This window comes from Dromiciops gliroides, chromosome 6 (assembly GCF_019393635.1).
Source record: "Dromiciops gliroides isolate mDroGli1 chromosome 6, mDroGli1.pri, whole genome shotgun sequence".
In the NCBI taxonomy this organism is placed as follows: Eukaryota; Metazoa; Chordata; class Mammalia; order Microbiotheria; family Microbiotheriidae; genus Dromiciops; species Dromiciops gliroides.
Window position 1 is genome coordinate 74,000,675 of NC_057866.1, and position 19,590 is coordinate 74,020,264.

Consider the following 19,590-nt stretch of genomic DNA (forward strand, 5'->3'; position numbering starts at 1 on the left):
AGCTATTAAAAGACCTATTTTTGCAGTTATTAAGAGACTACTTGGAGCTAAAATGAATGTTAGCATGATCCAATATATAGAGAACAGTCCTGGAAATGGAGATAATATGTATAAACCACTCAGCATGGTACCTGGCACACAACAGGTACTTAAGAAATGCCTGTTTCCTACCTGGAAATCAGGAAATCATTCATGTTCTGCCTCTGATAACATATGGGTTGTGTGGCCCTGGGCAAGTCACTTAACCTCTTCAAGGGCTCAAGGCCAGAAGTGTTAAAAACATTTCAGAAAACATACTGACCTTCCTTATTAGAGGGAGTTTTCTCATTCAAAAAGTTACCTATACCAATGAATTCATATTTTACCTAAAATGCTAAATTTATTTTCAGAAAAATCCACCCAAAGAACCAAATACAATGTGGTGGCATGTCTGTAGGGCACCTAGGTGGTACAGTGGACCAGGCTTGGAGTCAAGAGGACATCTTCCTGAGTTTAAATCTGGTCTCAGATACATACTAGCCATGTGACCAAGTCACTTAACCCTTTTGCCTCAGTTTCCTCATCTGTAAAATGAGCTAGAGAAGGAAATTGCATACTGCTACAGCATCTTTACCAAGAAAGCCCCAACTGGGGTCACAAAGAGTCGGACATGACTGAAAAAATGACTGAATTGAAATAATGTCTGTAAATCAGTTTGTTGTCAGATTCACCTACTGGCTGGCTTCCTTCTAGGTAATTACAAACTTATTTAAACTCCAAAAGAAAAATGTCTCGATTTATTGTTGTATATCCTGGGAAAACTTGGAGACTGAATTTCCCCAAGATGAGAGAAGTAGGTGGAAGCTGAGGTTGGGGGAGCACTTGGGGATCCTAAGCATCTGTTTCATTCTTATATAGAAAGCATGAAGTGGGGTAATATGGGGGGAAAAAAGACTGGTAGGTGGGAGCTAAAATAGGGTTGGGAGTTTAAATGCTAGGCTGAGAAGTTTACATTTTATCCTACAGAAAACAGGAACCCATTAAAGATTGTTGACTAGTGGGATGACAGGGCAGATCTGTTTTAAAGACAATCAACTTCTCAGCTTGGAAATACCTTAGTTCTCTTCACATCAACTCCAGCCTGGCTCAAAAACTCATTACCTCATGCCTGGACAACCAAGAAAAGAGAGAGACTAGATCCAGGGGAACCACACATAAGGCAATGAGGGTTTGGGCCAGGATGGAGTTTGTGCAAGTGAAGCTAAGGGGTTGATAAAAGAGAGGTAGAAGAGACAAAACTGGAGAAGTGATTGTAGGAAGTGAGGGAGACAGAAGAATAAAAGATATTTCCAAGTTTATCATATTCCTGGGAAGATAGTAGAGTCATTAAAAGAAATGGGAGATTTTGAAAGAGGGATGGATGGGTTTGAGGGAAAATATGAATCCTGTTCCTCTGGGTCAAAGGGACAAAAGAGAATGCCTTCCCTACTTAGTTGTAGAATGGTTCTTTATACTGGAGGAATAAAGATTAGTTTCCATGGAACTGACAGAAATATCTATTTGCTGAAATGAGCAATCAGAGGGCTGCCAATTGTGTTGGGCTTGGGTGCAGAAGGCAAAGAAACTATTGGTATCCATATCCATGAATTGGTTTGATTTTTAAGATCAGTCCATTCAAAATATGTCTTCCACAGTTCTGTAGTTTGTGTACTGAGGTGCTGCTTACTCTAAGCTTTAAAATAATTGTAGCTGTAGACTATTTTTATATAGACACAAGCTCATAGAAACTACCCAGTGCTCACAAAAACTCTTCAGCACCCCTGAAAAATAATGACTATAAGAGGTTAGTGACCAGTCATAGATGAAGGTTTTTTTTAGAGAGAATTTGATGTCAAACTCAAAGTACCTGTAAAGTTGCTAGCTAGCTATACTGTCTACAAATCTAACGAGTGAGTGCTCACCAAGAAATTAGAAGATTTAGCAAGAGTTTAGACTTGTAAGCATTTATTAAGGAGCATAAGAATTTGATGAGGAGAGAGAAAGAGGCCTAGATGCCTACATCTATCTATCTCAGGGAACCAGCATTTTTGCTCCACTCCCCACGAGGTCCTGGCGAAAAAGAGAGAAGCATATTATTGTGCATGCTAACTGTGGAATGCCTGAAACCGCTGGGAACCATCTCCAGTTAATTATAGGGTTATGCAAACCCAGTTGGGGGAAAGGAAGCAAAATATATACCATGTAATCTGAGTCCATTTGATATGCCATAAAATATACATTAAGCATGCCATTCATCTTACACACTTAGACAATAATTTAAGTAAATGAAAAATAGGAAAAGATGGCATTGTAAAGAATAAAACAGGTCTTTTTTTTTTACAGTTTTTGAAAGCTCGTGTAGATTTTAGCAATTCAAAGCTGGTCTTTATGCTAATTCAAAAGATAGTTGAAAAGAACAAATCCAAATATACAGGGTAATTGAGCAGCATGTACATAGTGTTATCTTTTCTAAAAAAAATTACAGTTATTATGGACTTCCTCTTACTGTTAATCATTAACTGTTATTAACATTAATAATATCATAATGTTGTAAATATAATTTTAATTATAATTAACATTAAAAACATAAAAAATAACAAAACCAATGGTGTTTACTATTTTATTTTTTGTGGGACAATGAGGGTTAAGTGACTTTCCCAGGGTCACATAGCTAGTAAGTGTCAAGTGTCTGAGGCCAGATTTGAATTCAGGTCCTCCTGAATCCAGGTCCAGTGCTTTATTCACTGTGCCACCTAGCTGCCCCTAAAAGGTTATTTTTCAAATGTGATGTGGCTTAATCTCAGTTCGTTGACCATAACTCACCTGCCCTCTCACACTGGCATTTCTCTCATTGCCAGAGGGCTTATGTTCTATGCAATATACCTTTGCCATACTGGCCCCTTGTCCCACTGCTGAGTTGCTTTTAGGGCTTCCATCTTGGGGATAGACCTAGATCAGCCATTTTTAAATTTTCTTCTTCACTGTAGGTCTGTCTCTACAGATTTTGCCATCATGCCCTTCTCCCTTCCAGCTGCCTTTTATGTGTTGGTCTTTCCTCATTAAAAATATAAATGCCATGAAGGCAGAAACTGTCTTTTACTTTATTTTGTATTTGTATTCCCAATACTTAGCACAGTTCTTGGGACATTGTAAGCACTTGATGAATGCTTGTTGCCTGGCTACTATCAATAACATTGGTCTTAGGTATATTCAAATCCACCCTCAAACACTTGACACTTACTAGCTCTGTGACCCTGGGCAAGTCACTTAAGCCTCATTGCCCCACCCAAAAATAATTGGTGAAATATCACATGAGTATTAGCCCTCAAAAGATACAAAGAGGCAGGAGAAATATGGTCCTTGACACATTCCCTACCTGAGTATTCAAGGCCATCTCTAATCTGCCTCAAAACTTAATTTCTTTCTCCAGGGAAACCAGTATATTCAATATTCATAGAACTGCAAAATCTTAAATTGGAAGATACCTCAGAGATCATCTGGTCTGTGACTAGTAATCTCATCTAATATCTGTCCTAAGTCATTTGTTTCTGTCCCCTTCCTGGACTTTGTTGGCAGTACTGGGAAGAGCTACAGAAGCCAGTGCATCTCCTTACCAAGCATCATCCTTTCCCGTGAAGAGCTCCCAGGCTCAAAAGCATCTCTACTAGAATCTACAAAGAAGAAGTTATATGGGATGATGAGACAAGTCTCTTCATGAACAAATAAGCAAACAAGGTCTGTATGCCATTACTGTCCCTGGCATTTCATTGCTCTCTCTTCCTATCGTCACTTCTGTAAGAAGGATGAGCCTTTAGAAATACCCACTATATATGTTTATATCCTGTCTCTCCAATTATATTGTAAACTCTCAGAGAGAAAGGATCCTGTTTTATGTCTCGTATCCCCAGATGGCCAGTACATAAATGTTTACTGATGAAGATGATGGCCGTGGTAGTGGTGAAAGTGATGATGGAATGTTGTATAAAGTTCATGCCTGTGTGTCAGCTTAAAGCACTGGGAATTCTTTCTGAAAATATTAATAACTATCATAAACTGAAGGAAGATGGAAACGTAAACCTGAACTTCATTATTTAATTCAGTATCATTTACTAGTAGAATCTAGGTCATCAGAAAATGATTGCAGAATTTTCCAACTATCTTATTTAAAATTCTTCAAAGCCCAATGACAAAATGTGTGAATTGGAGAGAAAAGAATTATTCCAATATGGGTCAGTGTGGGAATGCTGAATTATGTGTCAGGAAATCTGTATTACAGATTCTGATTTAACCTAAATTTTTGTGACTTGAGGCAAATTCCTTTATATTTCCGGGTCTAAATTTTCTTTTGTGTGTATATATACATATAAGTGTGTATATATTTTATTTTGTGTATATATGCATATATGTATGTGTGTATGTATACCTATATGTATGCATGTATGTATACACATACTATACATAATGTAAAATGAGGAGATTGTAATTGCTAAAGTCTCTTGCAACTGTCATTTATAGTATACCTCATTTGTGTTTCACCATATAAGTGATAGATAGCTAAGTCTGTGTACACTCTGATCACAGGCAGGTTATTTTGGCCCATACTGGCACCAGTGAGTACCTGCATCAGCCTCTTCTTTAGCTTCAAATAAACACCAGTGGCAATTCCTCTGTTCTTTAAGGAAAACAGAGAAACAGGCATGTTACCTGGGTATCTGATCCAGCCAACTGCCTACCTACGAAAGCACAGAAAAACTCAAGGAGAGAGAAACCCAGACTATCCAAGCTATAGTGACCACTATTATATATTGCAATGAGACTTCCTCCCTGTGTCTCTTTCCCAACTCACTTGGAACTGCCTTCGGTTGATACAGAAGGGGTGGAGCTGCTTTCTTGATCACTGGCTATCCTTTACTACTAGTTCCTGCATTGTATAGCCTGAAGTAAAATTGTCTGCAGGTGTGTTTGCAGCTGTCAAGCCCTGTAAGCTGAGGTACTAACTCCACACTGTGCTGACCTGCTCCCCTGTGTCACCACCTACTATACCACTAATGCTATGATCTTTGAGGAAAGAAATGAACACATGGGTGAACCAGTGCATTTGCCTTGAACTTTGCCCTCCTTTCTCCACATCTTCTATATTATCAATCAAACTCCACATCCAAAGCTCCCCACTCTCCTCTCCTCCCTAAGTTTTTCTGTTCTAGTTAGCTTTCTTTTGTTAGTATATCATTTCTTGTTATTCATTTAGCTGTCAGCTGCTCTGCCCCATGGGTTATACCATGAACACTTGTTCTTATACCAAACTCATTTTTATACGAAATATGAACGGGAAGAAAAATTGGCTTGGTTTCAACAGAAACAAGTGATCGTGTACACGTCAAATCTCATTAGTTTCATTTGTATATTTCTGTATAAGGTTTTTTGTTTGTTTGTTTTTGGTGAGGCAATTGGGTTTAAGTGACTTGCCCAGGGTCACACAGCTAGTAAGTGTTAAGTGTCTGAGGCCGAATTTGAACTCAGGTACTCCTGACTCCAGGGCTGGTGCTCTACCCACTGCACCACCTAGCTTCCCCTCTGTATAAGTTTTAATTCATTTGTGTATTAGCATCATTTATTGATTAACTTCTCAGATTAAGTTTGGGTTTTGGAAAAATAGAGCTCTCAGTCCTTAAAAGAAGCTTAATTTGGTTATTCTGGAATGTATTGCATTCTTTTTCCAATTTTGTTTAATCCAGAAACCTAAAATATGCATTCTATGAAATAACTAGGTAGCTACTTTTTCCATCATTTCACAAGATGAGAAACTCTTGAGGGAAGGCTATAGAGAAAAGCTATTAGATGCAGAACCATTGGTTGGGCCTGGAAAAGGCTTCAGTGTGTCTAGATCAGATTAAATGTAATTGGGAAGTGTTTAACAAAATAAATAAAAATGCAATACAATATAGCTACTGTTAATTTGTGGTTTTCTAAGTCAATGTGCAAGTTTTTTATCTGAATTTGATACCACTGTTATGGAAGAATTATCTAGAATGATCAAACATTAAATCATATAATCTTCTTCAAGATCCAAAACTTTGAAATTCTACTTTCTCACTAGAGACTCCTATTCTTTAGCATTCCCCATTCATTCCCTTTAAAAATAAAGTGGGATGGGAGCGGGGAGGAAAAGAAATCGATATAGGTGCAAGGTCATTGCCTCTGGTATGCATTATTTTGTCTATTTGTATTTTCTGTGCTATTTTATACTAGTACTCCGTCAACAGCATAGCCGATAAAATTGAGAAATTGTAGAATTCTTTGGGTTTGGGAGTTCATCACTGAAGGGCAATGTTGGCCAGCCAGAGTGGTAACACAAGCTAGAGTGTCTTACATTTTTCATGATTTCTGATATATTTCACATGATATCTACTCAGCTGCCATTGAACCCAATGAAAAAGAATGAGCAGGAAACTAAATTGGAGAGGTCCAGGGATAGGGGAGGGGTTTCATTTCCAAGTGCACCTTTACCTCTGTAGCATTGCATCTAACAGACACTGCAAAAATATACTATTGCTATTATATTTGATCCTTTTATCCCATCCATCTTTTGTCTTATTTCTCTTTACCTCATTGCTATATTTCTTTTAAAAATTTGTGTTCTACTTGTTTGCTATGCAATGTCTTCTCATCCCCTTGCAATCTTGCTTCTGCCCCCACCACTCTAAAAAAAAAAAAAAACAAACAAAACAAAAACACTGAGCTATCTAAATTTCCTAGTGTCTCATTGCTAAATGAGTCCTTTGGAATCATAGTTAGGTAATTGCTTTGATCAGAGTATTCTTAAGTCCTCAAAAATTGTTTGCTTTTACCATATTACTGTTATTGTATAAGTTATCTTTGTTCTGTTCACTCCACTGTGTATCACTTCATATAAGCATTCTCAAGTTTCTCTGACTCTCCCTTTCATCATATCTTAAAACATAATTGGTTTCCATAATATTCATAAACCATAACTTGTTCAGCCATTCCTTAATATTCACCCCCATAAATTCCATTTCTATACTACAACCAAAATAAAAGCTGTTGTGAATATTTTTGTATATATTGATCCTTTTTGTTTTCTTTGATTGTTTTGCGATATAGACCTCGTAGTAGAATTGCTGGGTCAAAGATTATACACAGCACTAAATTGCTTTCTAGAATGTCTGGACAAGTGCCAGTAGTAAATCAATGTGTTTCTCTTTTCCCACATTATTCCTGATAATTGTGATTTTCTTTTTTATCAGCTTCACCAAACTGATGGCTGTGGGGTAGAATCTCAGAATTGTTTTGATTTGCATTTCTCTCGTTAAGTATTTGAAACTTTTTTATTATTATTATGGCTATCAGTAGCCTGAATTTCCTTATTTGAAAACTGCCTATTTACAATAGTTCTGGGCTAGGCCTGACTCAGGCTTATCTTCTAATAGTTTAGGCTGGCACAAATAAGACACTTGTCATTCAATAGTTTTATAAAAGAAATTTATCAGATATATACTCATAAAGGAGAGGCAGTCAGAAAATTCTGAGCTAAATCAATTGAATGAACTCCATTTCCTGAGTTAACCATCATGAACTATCAGCCAATGATCAGAGCACCCTGAAACTCTTGTGGCTTCTTTGAACCCAGACTATGAGAAAGCAACATCAACAAGTACAAGCCTTTCTCATGAGTCAGCTAAGTCTTGAGGAAGGCCTCAAACCTTTTAAGGAAGAGCTAATTTAATTCACATGTAGCAAGGGGTGAGATTATTGTTCCAATCACAATGTTTCCATCCTTATTCTTATGATTTACTTGTGATGTGACCTTTTATATCTCAGTCATTTAGAATTAATCTTGGTATATGGTATCTGATGTTGATCTAGAACCCTTTTTTTCTGCCAGACTACTTTCTAGTTTTCCCAGCAATTCTTGTTGAATAGTGAGTTCTTAATTAAGTGCCCAAGAATTTAGGGGCTTGGGATTATTAAACTGTGTGATATTTGTTTGTTGTATACTAAATTTGTTTCATTGAGCAAACTCACTATTTTTTAAAACTAATAACATATTTGGTATCATTTTGATGATCACTGCTTTGTAAAATAGTTTGAGATCTTATATTACTAAACTCCTTTCCTTTTTATTTTTTCCATTATTTCTTTTTCTTTCTTTCTTTCCTTTTTTTTTTGATGAGGCCATTCGGGGTTAAGTGACTTGCCCAGAGTCACACAGTTATTAAGTGTTAAGTGTCTGAGGCTGGATTTGAACTCAGGTCCTCCTGAATCCAGGGCTGGTGCTCTATCTACTGTGCCACCTAGCTGCCCCTTTTTCCATTATTTCACTGGAGATTCTTGACCTTTTATTCCTCCAGATGAATTTTATTACTACTATTTTTCTGCTCTCTAATGTTTTTCCTTGGTAATTTGGTATGGTACTGAATTAGTAAATTAACTAAGGTAGTATCATCATTTTTATTATACCTATCCAGCCCACCCATAAGCATTTGATATCTCTCCAATTATTCTGGTTGTTTTTTCTTTATGTAAATAGTGTTTTGTAGTTGCATTTACATAGTTCATATGAATGTCTTACTAGGTTGACCCTCCCCCAAATTTATACATTCTGTAGTTATGTTGAACAAGTTTTTTTCTTTCTAACAGCTAATATCTAGCATCTATATACCACTTTCAGATTTTCAAAGCACTGAACATTTTCTCATTTAATCTTCACAATAACTCTGAAAGATAAATACTATTATCCTCATTTTATAAATGAGGTAATTAAGATTGAGAATTCAGTGACTTGCCCAGGGTCATCCAAATAGTAAGTTTCTGGTCAATTTCTTCTTTACTCTAAATACTTTCTGCTGAATTTTGTTGGAAGTATACAGAAAAGCTGTTGATTTATGTGATTTTGCTTCATATCCTGCTACTTTGCTGAATTTTCTGTTTAAATTTAATTGACTCAGAGGAGCCAAAATGGCAGAGCAAAGACAGTAATGTACCTAAGCTCTCCCCAGGTTCCCTAAAAAACAACATTAAGCCAAGCTTCTAAACAGATTCTGGAGTGACAGAACCCACAAAAGATGAAGAGAAATAATGTTCCACATCAAGATTTTTCAGAAGGACTTCAGGAAAGTTCTGTCTCACTTGGGTGGAAGGGGAGTGCAGCCCAGAGTGGGCAGGATATCCAGAGGGGCTTATCCACAGCACAGATTAGCAACTGAGGACCCTTGTTCCTGCCACAGTAGGTTAGTGGGCACAGCAGGACAGCTGTGAGGCCTCAAGACTCAGTGAGTTCAAAAAGGATTTAAAAAAACAAATGAGGGAGGTAGAAGAAAAATTCAAAAAAGAAATGAAAGGTATGCAAGAGAAAGTCAGCACCTTAGGAAAGGAAAACTATTCCTCAAAAATATAATTGTCCAAATGGGGGGAAAATCCACTGAAGAAAACAACTCTTTTAAAAGTGGAAGTGGCCACATGGGAAAGCTGGTAGAAAAACTAACTGAAGAAAATAATTCCTTAAAAATTAGAATTGAGCAAGTGGAAGCTAATGACTTTATGAGACATTTAGAATCAGTCAAAAAAAAATCAAAATAATGAAAAAAAAAAGAAGAAAATGTAAAATACCTTATGGGAAAAACAACTGACTTTGAAGGTAGATGCAGGAGAGATAATTTAAGAATTATTGGACTACATGAAAGCCATATTAAAAAAAAGAGCCTGGACAGTATCTTTCAAGAAATTATCAAGAACTGCCCTGATATCCTAGAACCTGAGGGTAAGATTGAAAGAACCCACTGATCACCTTCTGAAAGAAATCCCAAAATGAAGACTATAAGGAATATTGTACCTATTTTCAGAATTACGATGTCAAGGAAAACATACTGCAAGTAGCCAGAAAGAAATAATTCAAATATGAATGAGCCACAATCAGGATTACACAGGATTTAGCAGCTTCTACATTAAAGGATTGGGGGTAGAAGGTATGGGGGTGTGGAATATGATATTCTGAAAGGTAAAGGAGCTTGGATTACAACCAAGAATAAATTACCCAGCAAAACTCATAATCTTTCAGGGGAAAAGATGGATATTCAATGAAATAGAGGACTTTCAAACTTTACTGATGAAAAGAACAGAGCTTAAAAGAAACTTTAATCTTCAAGTAGAAGACTGAAGAAAAGCATGAAAAAGTAAACAGGAAAGAAATTTTAAAATATGTTATTTAATAAGAAGAAACTATTTATATCCCTCTATGACAAGATGATACTTATAACTCTTGAGAACTGTATCTCTATTAGGGAGGGCAGTTAGAAAGAGTATACATAGAAAAAGAGTCTGGGTATAAATTGACTTTGATATGATGATATAAAAAAAATAAGGAGTGAAAAAGAAAGAATTGTCCTGGGAGAAGAGGAAAGGGGGGGACAGAAAAGGGTAAATTATATCACATGAAGAGGCACAAAAGACCTATTATAATAGAGGGAAAGAAGGAAGGGGGTGAATATTGTTCAAACCTTACTGTCACCTGACTTGGCTCAAAGAGTGATTTACATACACACTCAGTTGTGTATAGAAATTTATCTTACCCTTAAGTAAGTAGGAGGGGAAAGGGGATGTAAGAGGGAAGGAGAGGGAGCTGATATACGGGAGGGCAAAAGTAGGAGAGGAAAAGGGAAAGAAAAGGGAAGGGTAGCTAATAGAAGGGAGAAGAGATTGAGGGAGGGGGTAGTCAGAAGCAAAACACTAATGAGGAGGGAAAGAGTGAAGGGAAAGAGAAAAGTATAAACAGAGGGAAAATAAAATTGAGGGATATACATGGTTAATAATCATAACTGTGAAATTTAATAGGATAAATTCTCCCATAAAATGAAAGCAAATAGTAGAGTGGGTTAAAAACTAAAATCCTATGCTATCTTTACAAGAAACATAATTGAAGCAGGAAGAAAACAAAATTAATCTGGAAGAACAAAAAGTCAAGAATATCAAGGGAATTAATGGAAAAAAATGGTAAGGAAGGTGCCTTAGTCATACTAGATCTAAAACTATATTATAAAGCAGCAATCATCAAAACTATTTGAAACTGACTAAGAAATAGAGTGATAGATCAGTGAAACAGGTTAGGTATACAAGACACAGTAGTAAATGACTATAGTAATCTACTGTTTGATAAACCAAAAGATCCCAGCTTCAGGAATAAGAGCTCAGTATTTGACAAAAACTGCTGGTAAAACTGGAAAATAGTATGGCAGAAACTAGGCATAGATCAACATCTCACACCATATACCAAGACAAGGTCAAAAGGGATACATGATTTAAACATAAAGGGTGATATCATAAGCAAATTAGAAGAGCAAGGAATAGTTTACCTATAAGATGTATGGAGAATGCCGTAACTTTAGCTTCTACCTCTATGCATGTGATTTGTAAATTATTATCTTTTGGCCTGAACTCTTTTCTGACCTTTATATCTTCAATGTGCATTGGATATCTCTAACTTATTGTTCTATTAGCATCACATATTCTCCATGTCCAAATCTAATCTTTCCCCTACGCTTGTTCTTTCGGAATTCATTATTTCTGTTTGCAATTTCCTAAGTTTAGTTGCACTATTATTCATTCACTTAGTCTCCTATATTTAAAGCCATGGTGCCATTTTTTACTTCTCCCTGTTCCTCTTCCTCATTTTTAAAATCAATTACAAGAACCTATATATTCTCTCCCAGGAACATAACTCAAATTTCACTGCGGTGACCTTACTTCACCTTATCTTGCTTCTACCCAGGCCCAACATGCCACTTCCTAGATGTTTCTATTTCATACTGCTGCTAAGTATATCCCTCCTGACTCCAGGCCTTCCACTCGATCCACTGCACCAACTAGATGCCCACCTGCTACATAGTAGGCACTTGATAAGTTATTCTTTGTTTTCCTTTCTCCCTTCCTCCCTATCTGCCTCCTTTTCTTCCTTCTTTCCATCTAGTTCCTCTCTTGTCACCATACTTTCTATTGAGTCTCATTCCTATTCACCTTGACTAATGCAATAGCCTACCAACAGGTTTTTCCCCATTTACTCTTTCCCTTCTCTAACCTATCTTGTACTTTTGCCAAAATAATCTTCCTTATGCAGAGGTCTATTCATGTAACTTCCCTCCTCAAAACTCTCCAATAACTTTCTACTGATTCCCAAGTAAAGTTCAGATTCCTTTGTCTAGAATTAAAAGTCCTGAATAATCTATCTTTCCAGCTTTATCTCATATTTCTCTCCTCCATGTGGTCTGTATTACAGCCAAAATGGACTATTCTCTGCCCACTGGATGTGGCCTTGGCTTTCCCACCTCTGTTCTTTTGCTCATGCAGCTATTGATGCCAGGAATAACTTCCCCCTCTTTTTTTGCTTATTAAATTCTCATCTTTCCTTCCATACTTCAAAGCCTAATTCCAATGCTATCTCCTACTTTTTTCTCTACTTTTCTACTGTACTTATCATGCAATCATAGTTATTGGAGTAAGTATATTATCTCCTTACTATACTTATGAGCTCCAACATGACCAGAGGAACTATTTCTTATCTAAATTGTATAGCTCTATTCTTTCCCCTGAATAACTATTTAGTGAATAAACAGAAGTTGTATGGAGGATGTTTAAATAGCAAAACGTCAGTCATGTCCCAAACTCTTGACCCCAGACCACACAAATGATTTTTAAAAATTTGTATTCCAACTTGGAACATTTATTCAATGTCTGCCTTTTACTACTATGGAACACACTAAGAATGGATTGTTTAAAATGAACTTAAGGAGGGGAATAAGCAATTACCTAGCCTTATCTACTTGATTAGTGAAGATAGTTGATCTTTCTAATTCTGGCCAACCCCCCCCCCCAAGAACCCTAAACAAGATAAAAGGTGAACAAGGAATTAATCTTGATTAATTAATTAATTAATTAATTAATCTTTACTTATCAAATTTCTAGGTGACTGCCAAATTTTCTCTTCATTTTATGGTACATTTGGGCAGTCTTGAAGATGCTTATTTCTAAGATATTTGTTCAGAAGCTAAAGTGAACTTAGGTTACAAGTATGTGTTAGTTATTAAAAGCCTCATCAAAGCAAAAAGAAAGCAGAAAAAAATTGTGAGAAGGTCTGAAAAAATACACACAAGCTTTTCTCTCATAGGGTACAGGGAAACAGTGAAAGCTAAGTACATCTGGCAAATCTTCAGTTTTTGCCACTTGATGGCGCTGAGTCATTGTCTTTTCAAAGCTTGGATACCCAAGTCAGCCTGCTGCTTCTTCAGCTTTCACAGTACGGAAATTAGAAATGGAAAGAATGAAGTCTATTTACTGATGATCCTGGCAAAATAGAAATTTTTCTCAACAGAGACTTGAACATATTTTTTAATTTGATTGCTAAGGAAATGTTTTCTTCATTGGCAAATGTTTATACCATTAAGAGCCGGAAACAAAACTAGCACGGGAACAAATGGAAAAAACATGTTTTAAGTTAAACTCAACGGGGCTTTGTTGGAACAGCTATTGGGCTCACATATTAGGTGCAAAGGAACAGCAACCTCCAAATGCACCTGCCTACCAAGGCTGTTATCGACCATAACTGATAGCCATTTTGTCCTTTATCTGCATTAATAGTAGTACATACCACCTAAGCTTTGCCGATAGCTGGCTGCTGCACATCTGTTTATTTTAAATTTAGTACAGAGGCAGGATAGTCTTTCTCAAATACTTGCTCCGGGGCCTACAGTTTAAATTATACCACTGTCTACCCCCTTAAATTGATTTAGATGGAATGAATACTTTTCTAGGACCAAGAAACCATATAGTATATACATGTAATCAAGGCCTCAGGGTTTTTAGATGATGGAACTCACATTTGAAGAGGATAACCTTATGCTACTGTTTTGGAAAAGAAGATGGTTTTACTATTTTCAGAGTTTTGAGGTTAACTAAAGGCAGCATCTTTAGGGACAAAAGTGGAGAGGGTCTTGGAGATAATAATAGCTCACTAATATATATAATAGCTAGCATTTATATATCACTAAGATTTGCAAAGCACTGTATGCATGTATATCCTATAAGATATGATAGTAACGAGTCATGTGGTTTTGTTGATAGAGGGAAATCCTAAATGAGAGAACTTCTTCTACCAAAGCAATTTGGCACCTTCTCTGGAACTTTCAGTCTTAAAGAATTTCCTAGAGCACTGAGAGGTTAAGAGACTTGGCCAGGGTGATAAAAGCTAGTATGTCAGAAGCAGGTGTTAAACCCAGGTGTTCCTAGCTCTCAGCCCAACTCTGTATCGACAGGATGTTCTACCTCTCTATATTACAGACCTTCCTAAAAATCTGTTCTAGAATTAAAGAATAACAAAACATAACTGACAGTGCCCAAGTATTGACCAAGACATGTCACAGATGTGAAAATGAATTAGGCAGAAAAGGAGAAAAGTTCATAAAAAGAACATGTGATGATTAGAAAGCGATTGCAACAGTCCAGGTGAAAGATGGTGAGGGCTTGAACTAGGGTAGAGACCATGAAGGCAGGGGAGAGGGATGGATGTCAGAAATGTTATGGAATTAGAATTGACAGAACTTGACAGTAGATGTGGATAGGGATGGGGGAGAGGCAAGAGTCAAGGATAATTCCAGGGTAGTATACCTGGGGAACTAGAATCATGGTGGTGTCCTTGAAAGAAATGAGGGGAGGGGCTAGGAAATGAGGTAGATTTTAGAATAAATATGAGTTCATTTTGAACAATGAGTATGGGGCAGCTAGATGGCGCAGTGGATAGAGCACCGGCCCTGGAGTCAGGAGTACCTGAGTTCAAATCCGGCCTCAGACACTTAACACTTACTAGCTGTGTGACCCTGGGCAAGTCACTTAACCCCAATTGCCTCACTAAAAAAAAAAAAAAAAAACCAAAAACCCAAAAAACAATGAGTACATAGTTTTCTACCATTAGAATACAATGTCCTCACCACATTGTCTGGTTCATAGCAGATCCTTAAAATATGCTTGTTGTAGTGAATTGAATTGAATTGAATTGAATTGCTTTACCATTATGCCTAGCATAGTGGATAGAGTCTTGATTCCTTGGGTTTGAGTTATCTCTCTAATAAATCCTTTAGCCTCTCTAAGTTGCTGACATTACTACTCCTACTCTGAAGAAATAATTGGTCTTGACAAGAAGTAAAACTTTCTAGTGTAACCAGATTAAAATGGTAAATGGTAAATGAAACAAATACAAACACAACACAACGTAGATAATGCTAATTTGTGGTTTTCTAAGTCAACATGTATCTGCAGGGATTTATTTTTGTTTAAGTTTGACAGCACTGATCTAGACCCTTACTATTTCCTCCAAATATCCCAAGATTTATGGAGTGCTTTATAAATTTCATCTTAGTTGATGAATTAGAATACTTTATAAGCTAGTAAGGAGGTTAACTAAGGAATACAATTTAATACAATTTCAGTTAGATAGTTATTAATTATTCAGAAGAAAAGAATATAAAGATGGTCAAGGGTGATAAACCCAAGAATTACCAATTCCTAGCCACTGTCACTTAAGTGATAGCATGTCTTAGGGCAATAATATGGAATCAAAGAATGGCACTAACAAAGGGAATAGAATGGAGAAGATTACCCCCTACTACAGAAATCTACAACTAAATAGCACTCAGCCTTCTTTCTCACACAGATAATTAGAGTCAATAACCTTATGAAGTAAGAAAAAAGGTATTAAGAGGATAGTCATTGGACTCTCTTCTCCCCAGTGCTAAATCACCCTCCAGGAAGCACTTAGGAAGGTGTCTTATAGCACTATGATGTACTAAAAGTTGCCATAGTGGTCGAAAGGAGTTAATATAAGTTCTTAAGAAATGAACATCCTACTGAGGAGCTATTTGAGTGTGGGGGCAATTTGGTTCATTACATTTACAAATGACACCTGAGTTGGAGGGAAGGCATGAGCAAAATCTTGGAAAACAGATAGAAATAAAATTCTAGTTGTCTTAATAAATCAGAGTGAAATTTTCCATTATAAACTAGATGATGTTCAATGAGGAGATAAGGAAAGGAGTTATGAGGGAAGGTCCATTGGATCCCTATTTTTGAAAGCATTTACTAAGTTTATAAGAGCCTAGAAGAGTTTTGAGTGCCTTCCTATGGCTTATTTCCAAAGGTTAGATCAGAGTGGGTTAGCAGGGCTTATTAGGGGTGCCCTTGATTCAGTACCATGGGCTCAGCCAGATGTTCAGGATGATCTGATTTTTTTTTGGGGGGGGGCTGAGCAATGAGGATTAAGTGACTTGCCCAGGGTCACACAGCCAGTAAGTATCAAGTGTCCGAGGCAGGATTTGAACTCAGGTCCTCCTGAATCCAGGGCCAGTGCTTTATCTACTGTGCCACCTAGCTGCCCCCGGGATGATCTGATTTTTATTGGACTGTCAGCCTGATGTCAACAATACTGCCAAAGGGGACAAGGAGAACCTTCATTCATCCCCAGCAGAACAGGCACCTGCCAGCCCCAATGGGCAAGTTTAGTTTACCTTCCCCAGAATACACTCAGCCAAAAGAGAGATGAACCCCTAAAGAGATAAGAACATGGAGATTTATAGTGGTGCCCAGTTGTTGGCTGAGTGCATTGGAGACACCCAAGAACCTTCTCTGACTAAAGTGGAATGATAGCTGAGTTCAGGGTTTAGGGTTCTTCACAAACTGATCCTAATTACCCAGGGAAGATTAGTCTGCATTTACATTGCAAACCCTTTTACTCCAAGTGATACATTTGCAGTTGCTCAGCTGAGAGAAACAAGTAATACAGACTGACTCAGAGAGGCAGTATAGGATAGAGTGTTGAACTTACCTAAGAAAACCCTTGGCTAAAATCCTGCCTCTTACATTTATTTGGTGTGTGACCATGAGCAAATCACTCTCACTAAGGCTCAGTATTCTCAGATGCAAAATGGGAACAATAATAACGATGATATCCACTCAGCTGTAATGGTATAAGGGTCATATAATGTGTGATATAAGTACAGCAGAATTCACAGTACTTTTTAAATATATTTTTTTGATGTTGTTCAGACCCATAATGTCATTAGTGTAAGGAACTCCTAATGAGGAAATTCCCTCTATCAATACAGATAAGCAACTATTTTGAAACTCAGTCTTGTGGTCTGGTAGTACAGAGAGTTTATGATTTGTCAGAGGTGAGACATGAATCCATATCTTCCTCACTTCAAAGCCAACTGCCCATTCACTAGACCATGTGGTGTCTCTAATAAGATTGATTAAAAAGATGAAAATCAGTCCTCTGTCACAGGTCCAGGAAAATAGCTCAGTAACTAATATTTTAGCCACAGCAACAAAATCAGAGGCAGAAAGGTAATAGACTATAGCCATAGCTTTCTGGGTTATAGACTATGAACAAGTCATAGATTGTAGCCATATGCTATAGTTTACTCAGCTTTTGCTCCCTCAGTTCTTCCCTAGTGAGAATGCTATATTATGTTCCTAAAGGTGGACCTAGTGTCCATAGAGCTGTAGAAACCTCCCCTTCCTATGCCCTACAGGACCTCCTATTGCTGGGTAGAAAAATGGGAAAAAATACCTAACTCAAATAATTTTTAGGCATTGACCTTGGAGATAATGGATTTTCCCAGATGATTTCTAAAAGCAAGTTTTGATTTTGTGTATTTGTGCCTCTGTCTTATATAATGCTAAAATATCTTGGTGAAAATAGAAGAAAAATCTAGTCAGGCATTACTAAACATCCAGATGTTTCTCAAGAATTAGCTATTTGGCATCATGTTGACAAATCATTTGTATGATTGGCTTAAGTTTTTGGTTATATCTGGATTTTCTAGTACAGTACAGACATAGCCTAGGATTGAAAGTAAGATTTTTCAAAGGGGTATGTGCAAACATATGAGAAATATTTAAGAAAGAGGTGTGCCTATTTTATGAAATCATCTTTGATAATAAAAATAGAATAGCTGATAACAAGGATTAAAAATGAGACAAACCATTTGCATCTTTGTATTTTGATTGCCAAGTGAGGAACTAGGTGATTACTTCTTAGACTTTTATCATCAAATTCCTTTTCAAAATGACTGAAAAAAAGAGCTCCTTGAGTAATTGTAATTCTGATGAATTCCAATTTTGATCAACTTCCTCATCCACTCCTCTATAGGCTCTAACAAATTTACCTTCTCCTCCTAGTTACCAAAATAATCAATGAACATTCTGATGATCTTGGACATTTTATCTGGCTCTTCTTCATGCCTGAAACACTGTCCCTCTTCAATTCTGCTTACTAATTAAAACCATATCTTTCTCAAAGCCTATTAATTATCATATCTTCCCTCCGTTAATTTTTTTCCTATTTATTCTCTATATATCTTGTTCATACATATTTGTTTTCTCGTTGTCTGCCCTATTAGATTGTGAGTTCCTTGAGGGCAGGGACTTTTTTTTTTACTCCTTTTGTATTCCCAGAACTGTATTTGTATTTGTATTCCCAGAGCTGGCACATAGTAGACATTCAATAAATGTTTATTGATTGATGTTCTTATCAGTTGTAGTATATAATATCTGTAGTACAGTTGTACAATGTAGTACACTTAAAATATTAGTTGGAACAATTCCAAGCAAGACATTTTCCAGGGTATTTCTCTAAGTTAATAATTACATTGTTCCTTTTTCTAGACAGTACCTCCTATCTTTTATTGAACACTTCTATTCATGTAGTGTTACTGATGTTCAATTTATAACTGTACACTACATGAAAAGTTAGCCATTAACTTCCCAACTTTATCCTTTTTAAAACTCATATACTTGTCTTTGTTTTAAGTCTTTATCAATATATTATATATATATTATATATATTATATATATATATATTATGAGCCCTTTGTACTTAAAGAATTTCTTTTGTAGGAAAGGAAATAAATAGCTGTCCTATATCTGTTCTACATTGATTACTCTTTTGGGGAGGGCCCAAACATGAACCAAACTTAAAACTATAACTAGTTTTCCCAACAGATCGCTGGTGGGAGTAGAAAGATCCGGAGAAATGATAAAGAGCATGACTTCTTTTAGAGGTCTGGCTCCCTGCAGAACTGAACCCAATACTCAGATCTAAGAATCCCTGTCACAGGGAAATGGGTGGTGGTGGGAGTCCTTAGGTATTCCCCTTAAAAAATTACACCCTCTTGTATACAAATCCAATTAGAATAAAATAATCTTTTATTTGGGTGCTAGAAAAAGAAACCTAGAGAGAAGGGGAGATAATGGCTTAGAGATCACATGATTCTCTGAAATGCATTTCTCCTTGAACAGAACAAAGACCAAAACTTTTATAGATGGTAGATAGGGTGTACAGTTGGGGTGACCATATGACTGTGGAAAGTTCCCTTTAAGGGTGGGCAAAGCTGGAGTGAGGGGAAGTGGTCCTTACTTCTGGAGTTCTCTCTGTCCCGTGGAGTCTATCAGGTAGCAGCCACACCTAGTAGGCTTATCTCTCTTGCTTCTCAAGGTGTATCTGTCCTTTAGCTT